We start from the raw sequence: 16845 nt of genomic DNA on the forward strand, positions 1-16845 counted from the left end.
CCCATAAAGCGATGTAAAATAGTACTATTAAGTGAACAAGGCTACAGTTATGAAGATATTAGAAGAGAGATTGGGGAAAACTTAACCAAAGCTGGCAATTCTATATTTTTGAAGAGTTATAAAGAGACTCGGTCTCTACAAAATCAGTCTGGTAAAGGCAGGAAAAGGTGCACAAAGGGAAGTGAAGATCGAAGAATGGAGACACTGGTCCGTACCTGACAGAAGAAAATCATCTGGGTGTATACAATATGAAATGGCTCAATGCAATGTGACGTTGAGTGCAAGGACTGGTCTAAATGTTATAATTCCTAGGAAAAGCCATTGTTATCTCTCAAGCAAAGGTTGAAAAGATTAAACCCATGTTAACTGGACAGAGGAACAATGTTGTTGTTCTTTAGTCATTTAGTCATGTCCAACTAAAGTGAGGGGTGGGGCTTCTGGTGAGTCAGTTGACTAGCTGTAGGCGGAGCTAGTCAGTGTTTGGAAGGCAGCAGCGCGCGCCTAACGACGTGTGCAGTTTGTCCCATCTTTTAGATTTAGAGTAGCAAGTATCAAACATTTATTGGGGGGGGTCCTAGGCCTCCTCTTCATTTCCCCTTGACTTCAAGCTTTTTAAGGTGGAGGGGGAGGCAACAACTGTAGTCACTTGCAATTCCTGTGCAATGTTTGTGTTCTTGCCAAAGGATGTAGGCAGCTACACCTGCAGCAATTGCATGTTAGTTGCCCTACTAGAAGACAAGGTTGCCCTACTGGAAGGCAAGGTCCAGCAGCTTCAGGCCCATGTATCTATGCTCCAGGGGATTAAAGAGCTGGAGCCTTCCTTGGATGCAGCAGAGCGCACTGTCTGCACCGAGGAGGAGACGGGACATCCCTGAGGAGGAGGTGAGTTCCCCAACACAGGACCCAGATGTATGGAGGAACGTGACTCATAGAAGCAGAAGGCCCAGGGATCGCTCTGAGTGTTTAGAACTACACAATCGATTTGAAGTGCCAAGCTCAGCCCTCTCTCGCTTGGCAGAACCTCATTTTTTTATTATTATCATTTTATTTAGGGGGCAGTTGCCCCCCTGGCTACGTCAATGCCCAGAGATCCTTTTGGGATAAGCATCTCCCTCCCATGGCCGGAAACCAGAGGAACAGCTTGCAGGGAAAAGGGCTTTGCAGGAGGCAAGGAACCTCCTCCTCGAATTCAGGAGTGGAGAGAGAGGAGGGGATCCTGGGGTCATCTAGTCCAACCCCCAGCAATGCAGGAATCTCAGCTAAAGCATCCATGGCAGATGGCCGTCCGATCTCTGCTTAGAAACCTCCAAGGAAGGAGAGTCCACCACATCTCCTGCAAGGACTGGACGAAATCCCTGCCTGAAACTCTGGGGAGCTGCTGCCAGTCAGTGCAGACCAGGGGTCCTCAAACTATGTCAGACGGGCCAAATCCAACCCGCCAGGGTCCTGAATCTGGCCTGCACAGCCATCTCAGAACCCTCCATGTGCCCAAGGCTGAAAGCTTCTTGCCGCCCGCTCAGTCAGTCCCCACGCCACACTGAAAGGCCAGGGGGACGGGGAAGTGTTGTCTATTGCAGTGTTTCTCAACCACTGTTGCCTGGTGTGCCGTGGGGAAAAGACGGCAGTGGGGCGCCTGGCTGGCTGGCTGGCTGAGCACGTGTGGTTCCTTCCAAGAGGAGCCTGGCAGGCGCCAGCAGGGGGAAGCGCTTCTGCGGGGAAAGAAGGCAGAGTCAGCCTTCCGGGGCTTCCGGTTTCCTCGCGCCTGCTACGGACACGCTTTGCCGGAGCTCTGAAGAAGCTCCGTGAAAAAAGCGGCCGCCTAAAGGGGTTTGGGGGGCAACGCAGAGGCTAGGCGACCCCGTGAATCCTGGGGTGACCAGGACGAAACTGAAGCCTGCAGCGCCAGTAAAAGGGAGACCACCGAAGCCTACATCTCCGACGAGGTGAGACGACGGCGGGAACTCGTGGCGCAAGGCGGAGAGCAACCCAAGGCGAGCAAGCCTTAGAGTCCGAGGGGGCAAGGCGGGGGAATATCCATGAACATAACCCCAAAATAAAAAGTCATTAGAACCATCGAAAGAGAGGGGAACCGGAAAAAAAGACTGACGCTGAGCGCGGAAGCGACCAGCTTATTAAGGAAAAAAGGACTCTTTCCCCATTAAATGAAATAGACGCCAGTGAAGTATTTCGTGGGGAAAAGAAGGGAAAATACGAAGGAAGCCCTTCTAATATTACAAAACTGTTAACACGGGATTTCTTACGAGGCAAACGTTAGTTAAAAAAGGAGCAAAAGAACAAGAGAGACTGCGGTGTGTTTTACATTAAAGACAGAGACTTTGTTAAAAGGAGAACTGAGCAGCTAAGAGCGCCGGTTCTAAGGAGCAAAAGCAACGCTAATTAGGAGACTCTGAACGCCAACACAAAGCCCCCCAAAAAGTAATTTTTTTAAACATTTTCTAATGGTGGTGTGCCTCGTGATTTTTTTCATGAAACAAGTGTGCCGTTGCCCAAAAAAGGTTGAGAAACACTGGTCTATTGGGCTTTAACGGCGAAGTTGACGGTGGCGGAGGAAGGCAGACTCGATTCGGTTTCATTACCTAGACGTCTTCGTTAAAGGTGGGAGAAGGAAATATAGTCCTAATTTTGTGAGTGTCACAGCAGTCTTTCCACTCATGTGATTTACATGCTCTGAAAGTTGGGATCCGTTTTGATATTTAAATTTTAAAAGGATAGAGTAGAACCGGATGTTGACCATCTCATTAGCCTGGGGAGCCACATTCTGATTGAAGGAGGCCAGGATTAGCCCCCAAGGCCTGGGGTGTAACTTCCTTGTACCATAGTAGGACTTGGAATCCAAGAGAAAACTCTTGGAATAGCCTTGCCAGGTGCACAGGGACAGACTCACCTGTCCCCATATTCTTCTCTTTGCAGATGTGCTGCGGTTGCACATCCCTCCCCAGGGGTGAGTATTGGAGAGAACCAGAGCAGGGACTCAGGCCTGACCTCCTTGCCCCCTACTCTGCACTCTCGGATGTTGAGGAGCCCTCCTTTCACAAGGAACTGACAGCCTGACTTTTGCCTTTCAGCTGCTGGAGGAAGATCAGCTGTTCCCGCTGGAGGTGATTCAGAACTGCCAGGCAGCTCAGCTCAGGGGCTCCGAACCCTGAAGTGCTCCAAGCAGGAGATAGCCAAAGCCATCCTGGTGAGTGATGGGTGGTGTGGGGGACCCCCATGGGGAAGTGGGGCAGGGAGGGGCTTTGGGGAAGGGAAGGGACCCCCTCAGACCTGCTCCCCACTGGCTGGGCTCTTTGCCCCCCACTCTGCAGTTGGTGGTGGTTGATGAAGGATTAGGCGAGGCCTTCAGTGGATTCTTATATTCTCAATTTCTTGCTTTGATTCTGATTTCATTTATTACTTTTACTTATTTATTTATATTTTAACAATGTATTTATTTTGCACCAAGCAGCTCAGAGCCCTCCTTCCCCCTCACAGCTGTTGCTTTTGTTTTGGTTGATTTTATTGATTTCTGCCAATGTGGTGTAGTGGTTAAGAGCGGTAGACTTAACCACTCGTAGTCTGGTGAACCGGGTTCGTGTTCCCGCTCCTCCACATGCACTGCTGGGTGACCTTGGGCTAGTCACACTTCTATGAAGTCTCTCAGCCCCACTCACCTCACAGAGTGTTTGTTGTGGGGGAGGAAGGGAAAGGAGAATGTTAGCCGCCTTGAGAGTCCTTCGGGTAGTGATAAAGCGGGATATCAAATCCAAACTCTTCTTCTAGTTGTTCTTGTTGTTCTTCTTCAGCCTGCTGAGATTCTTGACACGGGAGAGCTTTCGTGGGTAATCATTTATTTGTTTGTTTTTATTTGATTTGTTTTTAATTTTAATATTTTTGTTCTTCAGTTTAATATTTTTATTTTATTGTGCTTTAGTTTAATATTTTACATTTTTATTTTGTGCACATTTGTGCCTATTTTGTATATACCGGTATTTGTTTTGTACAGAGTACTCTTAGGGTTAGGTGTAGGCTTAGGGCTGGGGCTGGGGTTGTTGTAAACAAAACGTGCCCTTTTCCCCTTATGGGGTATCCAAGAGCCCGTTTAGAGTCCTTAAGTGGGTTCCCTATCGGTAGGAGAAAATAACAAAGGCCAACCAGAAAATATTGAAAAACAAAGCGGCTAGTACGCCTGATATTTATTAAACTGTTGCAACAGGGTGCTCCCCACACACACAGGAGAGAGGAGAACCCAGAACAAAGGTGTGCCCAACCTTAGGCAGACTTTTGAAATTGCCCACCCCCAAACTCCAGAAACATGCAAACATCACAGAAGGAGGTGGTTTCCAACAAAATCCTGTCTGGCAGAAAACCTGTCAATGGTCACTGATTGGATCACCCGGCCAGGCTGGCCATTCTTGGGTAATGATAAACACTTTTTTTTTTTTAACATACTTTTTATTAATTTTACAAAATACAAAAAAACAAAAAAACGGTACATACTTAAACCCCTTTTCCACCTCCTTCCTACCCACCCACATGGGTCCTCCCCTGCCACAGAAGTATCCCATGTATGTGAACAGTCAGAGATGGTCCATTTTATGCTTGGATTTCTGTCCTCCTCCCCCTCCCCTGACCCCAAAGCCCCCCCCCTGCCACCAGGGAGCTCCAGCAAACCAGGGCAGTACGCAGGAGGACATCCATCCAACCATCTATTGTCATACCAAAAAAAGAGAAAAATAGAAATAGGAAAAAAGGGAAAAAAGAAAGGGCAAAAAAAAAAGAAAAAAAACAATACAAAACAGAATTTTTTTTCTTACATTCATAGTTGTAAAACCATATTTTGTGGGCTTCCCCTCCCCCCCCTTCCCCGGTTTTCATCTCTTTTTTATCATCTGCAACAGTTTCTTACTTTATAAAAATACACCTTTGTATCTTATACAACTTATAAATCAATTGGTAACATTTTCATCTAATATTCAAATCACTGAAAAATCAAACTCCCATTTTCTCTTCCCGTGCCTAATTTTTTTCTCCCTCTATAAGCCTCCATATTTTCACATTTTCCAAAATCCATTCACTTTTAAAACTATAACTATTCTCAATTTAACCTTACATCCCCGATTACCGGCTCCACCCCCCCAATCCAGCAAATTCCAAAATCAGCAGACCAGTTATAAACCTGTTAATCCATCCTTATAATCACAACATCACTTTCCCTTCACCCCACCCCCTGTTTACAGTCTTTTGCCATCCAGGCCACCATACAGGACCCCTGGATTTCTTCTCTTCTCTGCATATTTTTTCCTTCTTCCCTGTGGGCGTTCTGGAGTTCCAATAATACCAATCGTGCCCCCCTCAAAAGCAGGGCACTCCATCCAACTTTTTGTAGAGTAGAGTCATCATTTTTTTCGTGGTGTGTTTCATTTTGTGTTGAATCATCACAGTCCTCATCTTCATCTTTTCCTTCCAAATCACAGTCATCATCATTGTCATTCTCACATTCATCTTTTTCAGTGTCAAAAGCTTCATCTCCTAAAAAATCATATTCCGCCATCACCATCTGAAATTTTTGCTGTAACTCTTGCCGTCGTGTCTCCTCTTGACATAGCTCTATTCTTGTTTCCCACATTAAGGTCAAAACAGACCGCTGGAACTCAGGGGAACACTTTTTTGTTGACATAATTCAATCCTGCCAAGGTCAAAACTTGTCACGTGGGGTGGAATATGATCACAGTTTATTTTCTCGACTCCATTTTAACAAGCTGGCTGCATTCTTCAAGTCTTGTTAACAATAAAGTTCGAACTCACATTTCACAAACACTTAAACCAAAAAAGAAATTCCACAAAGTCCAGAAATACAAAGTGAAATAAAAATTGACTTATAAATCCTGATCAACTCACTGGGTTGTCTGGGCTGCCGGCTCCCGAGGGAAAGAAAGGTTTTTCTTAGCCTTTACCTCTTGCTGCAGGGCAGTCATAAACCACAGTCTCTCTCCCCTTTTCACCCTGCATCAAAGGGGAGATTCTCTTTGATGCCTTTGAGGGATCCTTTTGAATTACAAATCTTCTGTTTACGGCTTCGGGTTTCTATTTACTGTCTCTTTGTTGCCGTGGGGGGGGGGGTGGCTTCCTCTTTTCTCCCCTCTCTCCCAGATCCAAATTGTTTTATAATCCAAATCGTGAGCTTACTTACAGTCTTTTCCAATCGTTTTATTTTCGGAAGAATCCAGCGCTCTCCGCCTTCGGCTTGAAGCTTCTCCCTGCTAGAATAACGTTGCCGCTCAAAATGGCCCCCGCGACTTCTACCCTCCTCGCTCCGGAGCTCTTATTAGAGCTAACCGAAGAGTTGGGGAGTCCGGATTGGGTCTGTGCCGAGCAAATTGCCCCCGGGACGCCCTTCCCGAGGTTCTAAGGGGCGCAGCGTCGCTCTCGCTGCCCTCCCCACTCCTAGCAGAGACGGGCCGTCTCGGAGACGAGACGAAACCCCGCCGATCGGCGCTGGCGCTGAACCCGGAAGCCAATGATAAACACTTAATTCCTGAGCCAGGTCACAGACTGACCCTATTCACACCTTAAATGTGCCCTTGAGGCAGGATTTGTGAGCACAGAAACAATGGGGAGGTTTTTTCATTTCCTCCCTCCTTGCAGAGAAACATTTGGTCAGTTTGGGGGAGTCAAAATGGTTTCAGGACTCTCTTCCTGTACTGTTTCAGACAGGTGGTTTATGTATTTATGTACATGTTTGCCTCGTACATTTAATTTACATATTTGAGACCTTAAATTCTTCTAACAGGTTGGGGTCAGAGTTAGGCTTGGATGGGCATTTTAGATAGCTAGTTTAGAGAGGAGGGTGGGATTTTTTCCTGGACGAAATGGGCAGGTTGTAAGTAGGATTCCTTCCCTTTCTCTTGGTTTCCTGGGGGATGAGAGTCCTGGGGTCTCTGGAAATCGACCTGGCCAATCTTCTCCACAGAGCTCAGCTCCTCCACACTCTTCCCCTGCCTTCCCCTTTATCATCCACTTTTATTAGGACATTCCTAGCCCACTTTCCTCCCAGGAGCTCAAAGTGGCCTGTCATGGATTTGGGTACAGAGCACCATGGGAATTGCAAAGCTTCATGGGACTCTGGCCATCGAGAGAGAGAATGGCCTGGGAAACTAAACTCCTGAACTCTGAGAAAGAGGATTCTTGACTTCTTTGATCCCGTGTAACCTTGCAGCTGTGAAATCTCCCATTCCTGTGCGATAAGAAATTAGGGAGGAAGGTTTGTCCAGTGTGCTCTGGGAACCGAAGGCGCTAATTGCCCTGCAGGTTGATTAATGGGTAAACACAAGACATCTGTGTAACCTCTAATTGATTGACAAGATTAACGGTCGTGGGTTCTCTGATTGGATTATTCAAACCTCAACTCTAACGCAGATTGGATAATGATCCATAAGCCCACGTGGAATACCTCAAGAGTTTTGGGGATTTAAGTCTGTTAGAGATGAGTCCTTTTGTCCTTTTGTCTTGCAAAATGGCCCAGCAAGGTACTGCTGTCCTGTTCCTCTTCAAAGAGCCTAAGAGAGACTGAGTCTGCGGATGGCTCTTGACTGCAATTTGCCGAGATGGAGAGATGCAGTCATGGTTCAACTTTATCTTAAGTTTGTATTCGTAAGTTAGTTATATTTTTCTTGTTTTATCTTTGTATTCCCTTTACTTGAGAACTGTTGCATGTTGTGTTGTTTAAGCTGTTTTTACAATAAATAGCTAAAAGATATTTCTTGTGGATCTTGGTCCTTTCTGGTCGCATTGCTAAACCCAGTCCTAGGCTGCTTTGCCCTCTACCAGGCTGAGCGTGTATTCTTAGTCCCGGAGGTCTGTAAGGAGACCCTCCCGGGTGGTGGCAGCAATACCGGTTTAAGGAAGTGTTTTGAAACCCCGTTCGAGCCATAGAAGTATAGCCAGACCCTTTCCCAGGTAACGTGGAGCAGCCCAGCAGCCTCCGGAGGGAGAGCGGGCAGCCCCGAGGGGAAAGAGGTTGAGGGTACTGAAAGGCGCGAACATCACATGGCCTTCATGGTTCTCCCTGCCACCAATTTTTCTCTTCACAGCAGCCCTGCAAAGTAGGCTAGGCTGGCCCAAGGTCCACCAGGGAACTTCATGGCTGAGTGGGGATTCAAACCCTGCTCTCCCGGGTCCCCCTAGTCCTGCCCCCAAATCATTACAACTCTGCCTGGCTCCATCTTGTATTTCTCCAGCTGCCCCATGCCACCGGCCTTCTCCCCTTTCATGGCTCTAAGGAAGACTCCACCACCTTCCTCTCTCTGCCCCCTGTACAGATACAAACACCCCCCACCCATTGGGGCTCCTGAGTCGCTATCTCCGCCCTGCTCCTCTCTTCTAAGTTCAGCTGGTTCAGGGCCTTGTTCAGCTGCCAGCAGAGGAACAGGGTGGCCCCGCTGCAAGTCCGGGAGGAGCCCCTGGTGATAGGTGAGCAAGTGTGGACAATGAAGGGCTGGGGGGGGCACCTCAGGGTGCAGTCCTCTGGCTGCCCCCCGGAAAGAGCTGACTTTCTTCCTCTGCTCTCTTCCAGGGCATCTTGGGTCCCTTGGAGCGCTTCAGGGATCAATCCCTGAGCCTGGCCCTTGTCCAGCTGAGGTGAGAGGGGTCTTTGGGATGGATGGGGTTGTGGGGGTTGGTGGAGGGCAGAACTCCAGGGGGAGCTTTGGGTGGGGAAGAGCAGGCAGGAGGGAGAAGGGGGCAAGGGAGATTCGGGGGAGGCAGCATCAAACCCTCTCCCCCCTTCATCTCTGCAGCATCATGAGCCCAAAGGTCAGCTCAGATATGGTCAGTGCGATCCTGCACAGGACCATGGAGGCTGTTATTGGGGGCCCAGAAAAGGAGGAGGACAGAGAAGTAGGTCCTCTGTCTTGACTTCCCTCTGCACAGCTCTTCCTTCTTCTCACACCCAGCACTTAAACTCTCTTCTCTCTTTTCCTTCAGGAACTGAAGCGGCACTTCCAGAGTCTGCTGGGGGGTCTCCACTTCAGAGATGAGCATCACAATTGTCCACACAACTTTCCAGGCCATCCTGGAGGAAAAGAATGAGAAGACAGGGAGGTGTGTCCTTAGTCCTCTTTACTTTTCGTGCTCCAGGTGATCACAGTTTTTGAGGCAGCAGCACTGAGGGGCCTTTGGACCACCCAGCTGCCCAAGAATCGCACTGCAGAGTCCATTCTGGTTGTGTGAGGGACCCCAGGAGGGAGCTGTCAGGGATGGGCAAGCCAAGACTGGAGTTGCCCTCATGATGCCCCCGGAAGACTTGAATTTCCTCCTCTGCTCCCTTCCAGGACAGCCTGGGGCGCCTGGGGGGTTTTGACGAGCGCCCCATAATCCAAACTTCTCCTCCGACCTCTGCCGTGCAATAGTCCAAAGGAAGTTTCAGGCACACCTGGAGGATGAAAAGCAGGTGAACAGGAAGGTTTGTCGTTGGTCTTGACTTCTCTTGACATGGCTCTTTCTTCCTCCTCTTCACATACTCAAAATCTCTCCTCTCTTTTCCCTCCTTGCCCTTCGTGGACCTGTTGCCTTGAACATGGGCGTCTCCCACAGGAACTGAAGTTGCACTTCCATCATCTGCCGCTCAGAGACCCCAAATGCTCCGCACCTCCTCCTCCTGCTTAACATAAGTGTCCGGGAGATGGCATCAGAGATGACAAAGGAGAGCCAGGGACTCTGTGGTGGGGGCAATGGAGGGCCGCTTTGGCCTAGCATGGCCCCTGACCCTGAGACGCTCTTTCCTCCCGCAGGACCTCAGATGTTACGCCCTTTGGGAAATTGGGGAGGAACAGAAGCTAGCGGCCAACAGCATCCCTTCTCTGCTGCCTTTTGCCCGAAGGTTCCCCCATCTCAGAGCAAGTAGCTCTCCCTCGTGGATTCAGACCTTTGAACACGTCCATCTCCCCAAGAGGCTCCCAAGGCTACTCATCCTCTGCACTTGATAACAGACCTAACTGGGGGGGGGGGATGGCTTACTCTTCTGGCGACATCAGAGAATTCTAGAAGACATTCACCCTTTCCAGACCATTATGGATGCACAATTCCCACAGACAAGTTTCTTGGCAAGACATGGGCCTTCGCTGGCCAGAGAGTGTCCTCCTCAGCATCCCCAAAGAAGGAGCAGGGTTGCAAGAGCTGCAGCTAATGGGGGGGCTGTCCTCCCCCCTCCCATCTCACCTGGCTGCTAGGTAGGAAAGCAAGACTCAAAGAGAGTTGTGGGAAACCCCGACACCAGCTTACTCTGTGCCGGAGCCAAAGCTGCGCCTAATGGAGACGCAAGATCTGTTTGGGTGTTGATGTTAGAGAAGCACTCGGGAAAACGCCAAACTGCCCCAGACACCAAGCACTTCTCTATGTATATAACTCTGTGTGGGACAAAACAGTTGAAAAGTCAATCAAAACATGTTCATATGAAATACCAAAATGTCAGGTTTAATGTACAGAATAATACCATTATTTGTGAATATGTGCAAAGCGCTGAAAATGTTGCTGATGTCATGACGAAGCCTTTGTCGTTTGTAAATTGGAATATGCTGTGTCAGAGCATGGGTTTGGAAATCAAAGTGAGAGATAATACTTTGTCTATGCTCAAAGACTAATTGCACTTTGTATTTTTTAAAATACTTTTTATTAAATTTTCCAATTAAAACACATCAAATCACATTGAAATTATTCCCAATTACATTTTTACAAATCCAAATTAATCATACAATTCCAATTAAAGAAAACATTCCAATTATAACCAATTATACTTAATTTTTTCGTACTCCCATTCCTCAGATTCCCAGAGCTCCCTGCTAATCACCAATACCAATTGCTTCTTTTTTTAATTTATCCTTTATTAAACAGCGTCTGATATAAATATCACATATTCCTGTCCTTCCTTGGCCTCCGAATTTACATTGCCAGCCGGATGTTTCAAAATACTTACTATCTCTGTGTGGACTTTGTCTTTAAACTCCCTCCGATCTCTGGCCCCTAATACCAATTTAGTTATAAATTATATCAATTCCACTCCATGGCTGCTCCGAAAATAGAACTGCAGCTTTTCCAGCAGAAAAAAAAGCCAGACGTCTCTTCTCACGCTTCTTGAAACCGAACGGCTTCTTCCCCGCCTATAGTTGCATTCCATTCCAGCGCCATCTTTTCTGATTTACGAACTGCAACACATATCTTAAATCCTCCTTAGTCACAAATCTTCAAGCATCTCCACCAGGGCCAGGATTTTAAGGGAGATTTTTGCAAAATTGTCAAATTATATATAATTCCTCCATTTTCATATTTGTTTGAAATTCCATGTCCACCCAGTTTATACTTTCCATTATCCTGCTGCTCTAGATCAAGTCCGATGTTCCGTCCAGGAAAGCTATTTGATATATTATAAGCCAACCTAGCAGTTCGAAAGCACGTCAAATGCAAGTAGATAAATAGGAACCGCTACAGCAGGAAGGTAAACGGCGTTTCCATGTGCTGCTTGCTCTGGTTTGCCAGAAGCGGCTTTGTCATGCTGGCCACATGACCTGGAAGCTATACGTCGGCTCCCTCGGCCAATAATGCGAGATGAGCGCTCAACCCCAGAGTCGGTCACGACTGGACCTAATGGTCAGGGGTCCCTTTACCTTTACCTTTACCTTTACCTTAAGCAAAGAGCAAAAAAAAAAAAAGGTTGGACTTCCCTGTAAGGCGTCTAGAATTCTCCAGATGCTCCATCTTCACTCCTGCGATGTTTCCTCTTATCTCTCAGTAGCCGTAATTCAAATCATTCTCTCTGCTACTCAGGGCTGTGCCCATAAGCAATAAATTTTAACTCTTTCATCTGAGGCATGCCCAAAACTTTCCTCTAATTAAAATTCCAGGTATTGGGACCCGTGTGCCTGGTGGGTGGCTTCCAGGAGTGCCGACTCAAACGGGTGCTACAGCCCAGGCCCCCCCACCCCCACAGGGGTCCGGGTGGGTTAAGGGGAATCTGCGGGCCAGCGGCCCCCTCCCGTAACGTCCCGGGAGGGGTGGGGGAGGCTGCATACTCCCGAAACAGCCACCAGTTCACCGTTGGGTCGGGGCTGATGGTATTGTCCGCCGTTCCCTCCAGCACGTGGGCGGAGTTTTGACTAATTGCACTTTGTAAGCTGTGAGGGGGTGTTGAGGTCTGTGATAAAGTGCAGCTCTGAAGTGGGCAATTAAGTAAATTGGCAGGAAGCCAAGTCTGCCTAAAGACAGGGAAGTCTAGCAACAGGCTGTGATTGGCTGAAAGTTTTCCTGATAAGCAGCATGACACAGCAGGTCTTTGTTGGAGAGTGTAGGAGTTAGTTGGAGTAAGATGAGAAAGTTGAGTGTTTGAAGTATAGCGTCTGTGTATATAGTAACCTGTACAAAGCTGTGCTTTACTCTGCTGTATATAATAAAAGCTACCACATATCAAGTTACTGTTCAGCGAGTTCTGTTCCTGAGTCATCATTCTGGTCTACACCATCACCATCGCGGTTCGGGTAGCAGATTGTTTGGTCCAGATCCATCAACAAGTGATTGCCACTAAATGGAAATCTCAGGAGATACCAAGCAAGGAACCAATCAAATCAAAAGTTAGGAATGGAGTGGAAGTATTTCGAAGATTATATGTCAAAATATTGTTCTAAAAACAACATGCTAATAGGTTTAGAATAAACAATGTAAGGAATAACAAAACCAAAAAAGAAAGAAGGGAAAAAATCAGAATTTAACCAAAATTATCAAATATACAATGCAAGGAAAAAAGGTATAAAGAAATATAAAGAAGTTGAATTGCTGTGGAGGGAAGTATAGGGTGGGTGGTGTGTTTTATAAGCGTATAATTATGTAGCTGTTGTAATTTAGGTATTATATTTTATGTTAGGTATTATGGGTAATTTTGGTTATTATGTATATATATTAAGTCTCAATAAAAGCTTGGATTAAAAGAACAAGGAAAAAAAAGAAACTAACCGAACTAACTGCCAAAACCCCTGTGTTGAGCCTTAAACACAGTTACGCTCCGCCCCTGAGCTTTCTTATTGGTCAGCCTATTAACCCTTTCTCTCCCCCCCAGTACAACATCTCCATAATGAGTGTGCAAATGCCAAACCTCCTCAATTTCTTTTCCGGAGGGGGGGAGACCCTTATGCCTTTAATAATTGCCACCTATTCCCTACACCAACAGGTCTCAGGAAGGTTACAACATAATAACACAACACAAAAAACCAAAACACATTTTAAAAGAGCATTAAATGTCAATCATCCAAAGGTCTGGTTTAAAAGGTGCTGATTTGCCTGGCTCCTAAAGCTGCACAATGCACTCCGACATTAGTATGGATTCTTTTATGGGAAGTGAGAGAGGAGCTCCGACGGAAGCTCTTTCCACAGTCCACACACTGATAGGGTTTCTCCCCTGTATGAATTCTTTGATGGGAAGTGAGAGAGGAGTTCTTACTGAAGCTGTTTCCACATTCCACACATTGATGGGGTTTCTCCCCTGTATGAATTCTTTGATGGGAAGTGAGAGAGGAGTTCTTACTGAAGCTCTTTCCACATTCCACACACTGATAGGGTTTCTCCCCTGTATGAATTCTTTGATGGGAAGTGAGAGAGGAGTTCTTACTGAAGCTCTTTCCACATTCCACACACTGATAGGGTTTCTCCCCTGTATGAATTGTTTGATGGGAAGTGAGAGAGCTCTCAGTGAAGCTCTTTCCACATTCCACACACTGATAGGGTTTCTCCCCTGTATGAATTATTTGATGGGAAGTGAGATAGGAGCTTCGACTGAAGCTCTTTCCACATTCCACACACTGATAGGGTTTCTCCCCTGTATGAATTCTTTGATGGCAAGTGAGATGGGACCTCTCAGTGAAGCTCTTTCCACATTCCACACACTGATAGGGTTTCTCCCCTGTATGAATTCTTTGATGGGAAGTGAGATGGGAGTTCTTACTGAAGCTCTTTCCACATTCCACACACTGATAGGGTTTCTCCCCTGTATGAATTCTTTGATGGGAAGTGAGAGAGGATCTACCGGTATCAGTGAAGCTCTTTCCACATTCCACACACTGATAGAGTTTCTTTCCAATGAGATTTTGCCGATGCGAAGTGGAATGGGAGCTCTGGCTGCAGCTTTCTCCACACTCCAATTTTTTAAGTGGCTTGTCCTCTCTGAGGATTTTGTCATGGTCACCTTTGTTCTCGATTTCCAATTCATCACAATCTGCAATGGAAAGAAAAAGGGATTAGAGCCTCAGGAACAAATGGAGAAGAACTGAAGGGAGTTGGGTGTGTGTTCATTACCTGTGTCATTAAACAACATATTTATTATTAGATTCTGATGAGTTGTTGAATATTGCTTTGTTTGATGTACAGTAGTGGTCAAAATTGTGGAAGACCTTTGGGGGAAATGTGTATTTCATAGGTTTGATGGCTCATAACACCACTTATTTGGGAGAAATATCATAAAATTATATACCGTATCAATAGGAAGATAATTTAATCAAGAATGCAATTGAAGATCTTTTTACATTGCCACCAAATGTGGATGTATGAGCCTAGCTCTTCGTGGCGCCTCCAACAGATTTTATCACTCCCTTTATATATTTTAGCCAACTTCAACGGGGTCAAATGCCATCTATATTGCATGTTCAAAATGTTCTCTTTAGGTCATAATTTGGGGTGAATCTTATATCTTTTATCCACACCTTTCCCCATTTTTCCACCATTGTAATTTCCTCCAAATTTATCATGACCTCCTTCATTAATTAGTCTTTGATTTCCCATTCTAATAATAAATCATATAGATTTTTTATATATTCATTTTTCTCTCCTATAAGTATTTTATCAAATTCTGAGAAATTATTTTCAGAATTTTTTATCTATTTGAAATCTTTGATTAATTTGAAAATATTGGAGCCAGATGTTCAAATATCTTTGAACTTCTTTATATTTTTTTAATCTTACAATTCCTTCTGTCTTTTCTGCTAATAATTTTTAAGTTGGCCATATATAGAACTGAAAAAAAATGTTGAAATATTCTTTTTTAAAAAGTCCCAGAGATGCTCCTGTTGAGTATGTTGGAAGAAGAAATTAAGGGAAAAGATAAATGTTTAGTAATGTATGTGACTACATCCATCAGGCTCCTCATCGCAAAAAGGTGGAAAAGTTCCAAAATTAGAGGATTGGCAAATAAAATTGATCAATTACCAAAACTTGGTAAGGAAAATAGGAGAAAGTAAGGGGATATCAGAGCAGAAAATTGACAAGGATTGGGAAAAATTTAATGAATACATGAAAAAATGGTGAAAAAAAGCCAACTCTTAGCAGACAGATGAAGGGCTCAAGAAAAGATAGAAATCCTTAGAATAAAGAACAGAAAAGGTATACAAAAACTTTGGAAACTGAAACGAAATGGAGAACAGGTTGGAAGTCACAAAGGGGGGGGGAAGGGTGAATAGGTGGTTGGGAATCTTTTTTATTCTTTTTTGTTGTTGTTAATAAATATGTGTGTAAGACTTTTTTCTTTTGTTTTTTAATGTTTTGAATAATCATTGTATCGGGTATCTTATTTGGATGTTTTTTAATATTTTGAATAATTATTGTATTATGGAAATTATAATAAAATATTATATTAAAAAAAGAAAAGAATGCAATTGAATAAAGTTTCTATCAAACGTTATAGCCAAATAACCAGAAAAAGGAAGCACAACTTGCTTTGGTTGACTTTTGTCAGTGTGTTATGTGATTGCTACCAAGTTGGTGGGTTTTTTGTGTTGTTTCATTTAGTGAGGTTGTGAAACATTATAAAATTATAGAAATGGTACAGAGTTGACTGGACAACGAGAAAGCGATGTAAAATGGTAAAATAGTACTATTAAATGAACAAGGCTACAGTTATGAAGATATGATGAAGATTTATTTAGTGAGGTTGTAGAATATAATAAAATTATACAAATATTTAATAGATAATTGCATTTTAATGTTATGTTGGAAGCTGCCCAGAGTGGCTGGGGAAACTCAGCCAGATGGGCAGGGTATAAATAATAAATTATTATTATAGAAATGGCACAAAAAGTTGAGTGGTCAACCAGAAAGCGATATAAAATAGTACTATTAAGTGAGCAAGGCTACAGTTATGAAGATGTGAGCTGAGAGGGTTAATAGCTCAGCAATCGTCCTGCCACGGGGCCTGTGACGTGTCTATATAATCAGGAAGTAAACAGGAAGTAGTACCTGTTGCTGTTGTATCTGTAATATATGACACTATATGTTTTTATTCTGTCTGTTCGTGTCGCAGCTTTCAGCTGGGATGCAGCAGAATACTCCGGGCTGTTAGCCTTAATAAATCTTCTTTGTTTTAACGAACCAAGGAGTCGACGTGAGTTATTTCACGGTAAACGTGAATCTTTTTTACAAGGTAAACAGCGTTTCTGTGCGCTTATCTGGTTCGCCAGAAGCGGCTTTGTCATGCTGGCCACATGACCAATAATGCGAGATGACCGCCGCAACCCCAGAGTCGGTCACGACTGGACCTAATGGTCAGGGGTCCCTTTACCTTTACAAAGGGACTTGAGGAACGCAACGGGGTAGATTTAAGAGACCAAATTCCCAAGGGCATAAAACCTGTTCAGTCAGTTTAAAATCCACTTTCCCAATTTGATGTTCTAATACATTTCTGATACAGTACATAGGGCTTTCCTGTTTCTTGCTGCTTAGGAAGCAGGCTTATAAATCTTAAACTTTAAATAGATCAGCACTTCAACATTCGGACAACCCAACAACTCAACTTCCCCACCAAAAGCCAGTAATAAAAGT

At 45.0% G+C, this 16845-nt stretch overlaps 1 pseudogene; it reads right to left on the reverse strand.

Moving 5' to 3' along the window:
- LOC132592034 (zinc finger protein 850-like) overlaps nt 1-16845 on the reverse strand; it is a 39334-nt pseudogene that overhangs the window by 4303 nt on the left and 18186 nt on the right.

This window comes from Zootoca vivipara, chromosome 4, assembly GCF_963506605.1.
Source record: "Zootoca vivipara chromosome 4, rZooViv1.1, whole genome shotgun sequence".
Taxonomy (NCBI): Eukaryota; Metazoa; Chordata; class Lepidosauria; order Squamata; family Lacertidae; genus Zootoca; species Zootoca vivipara.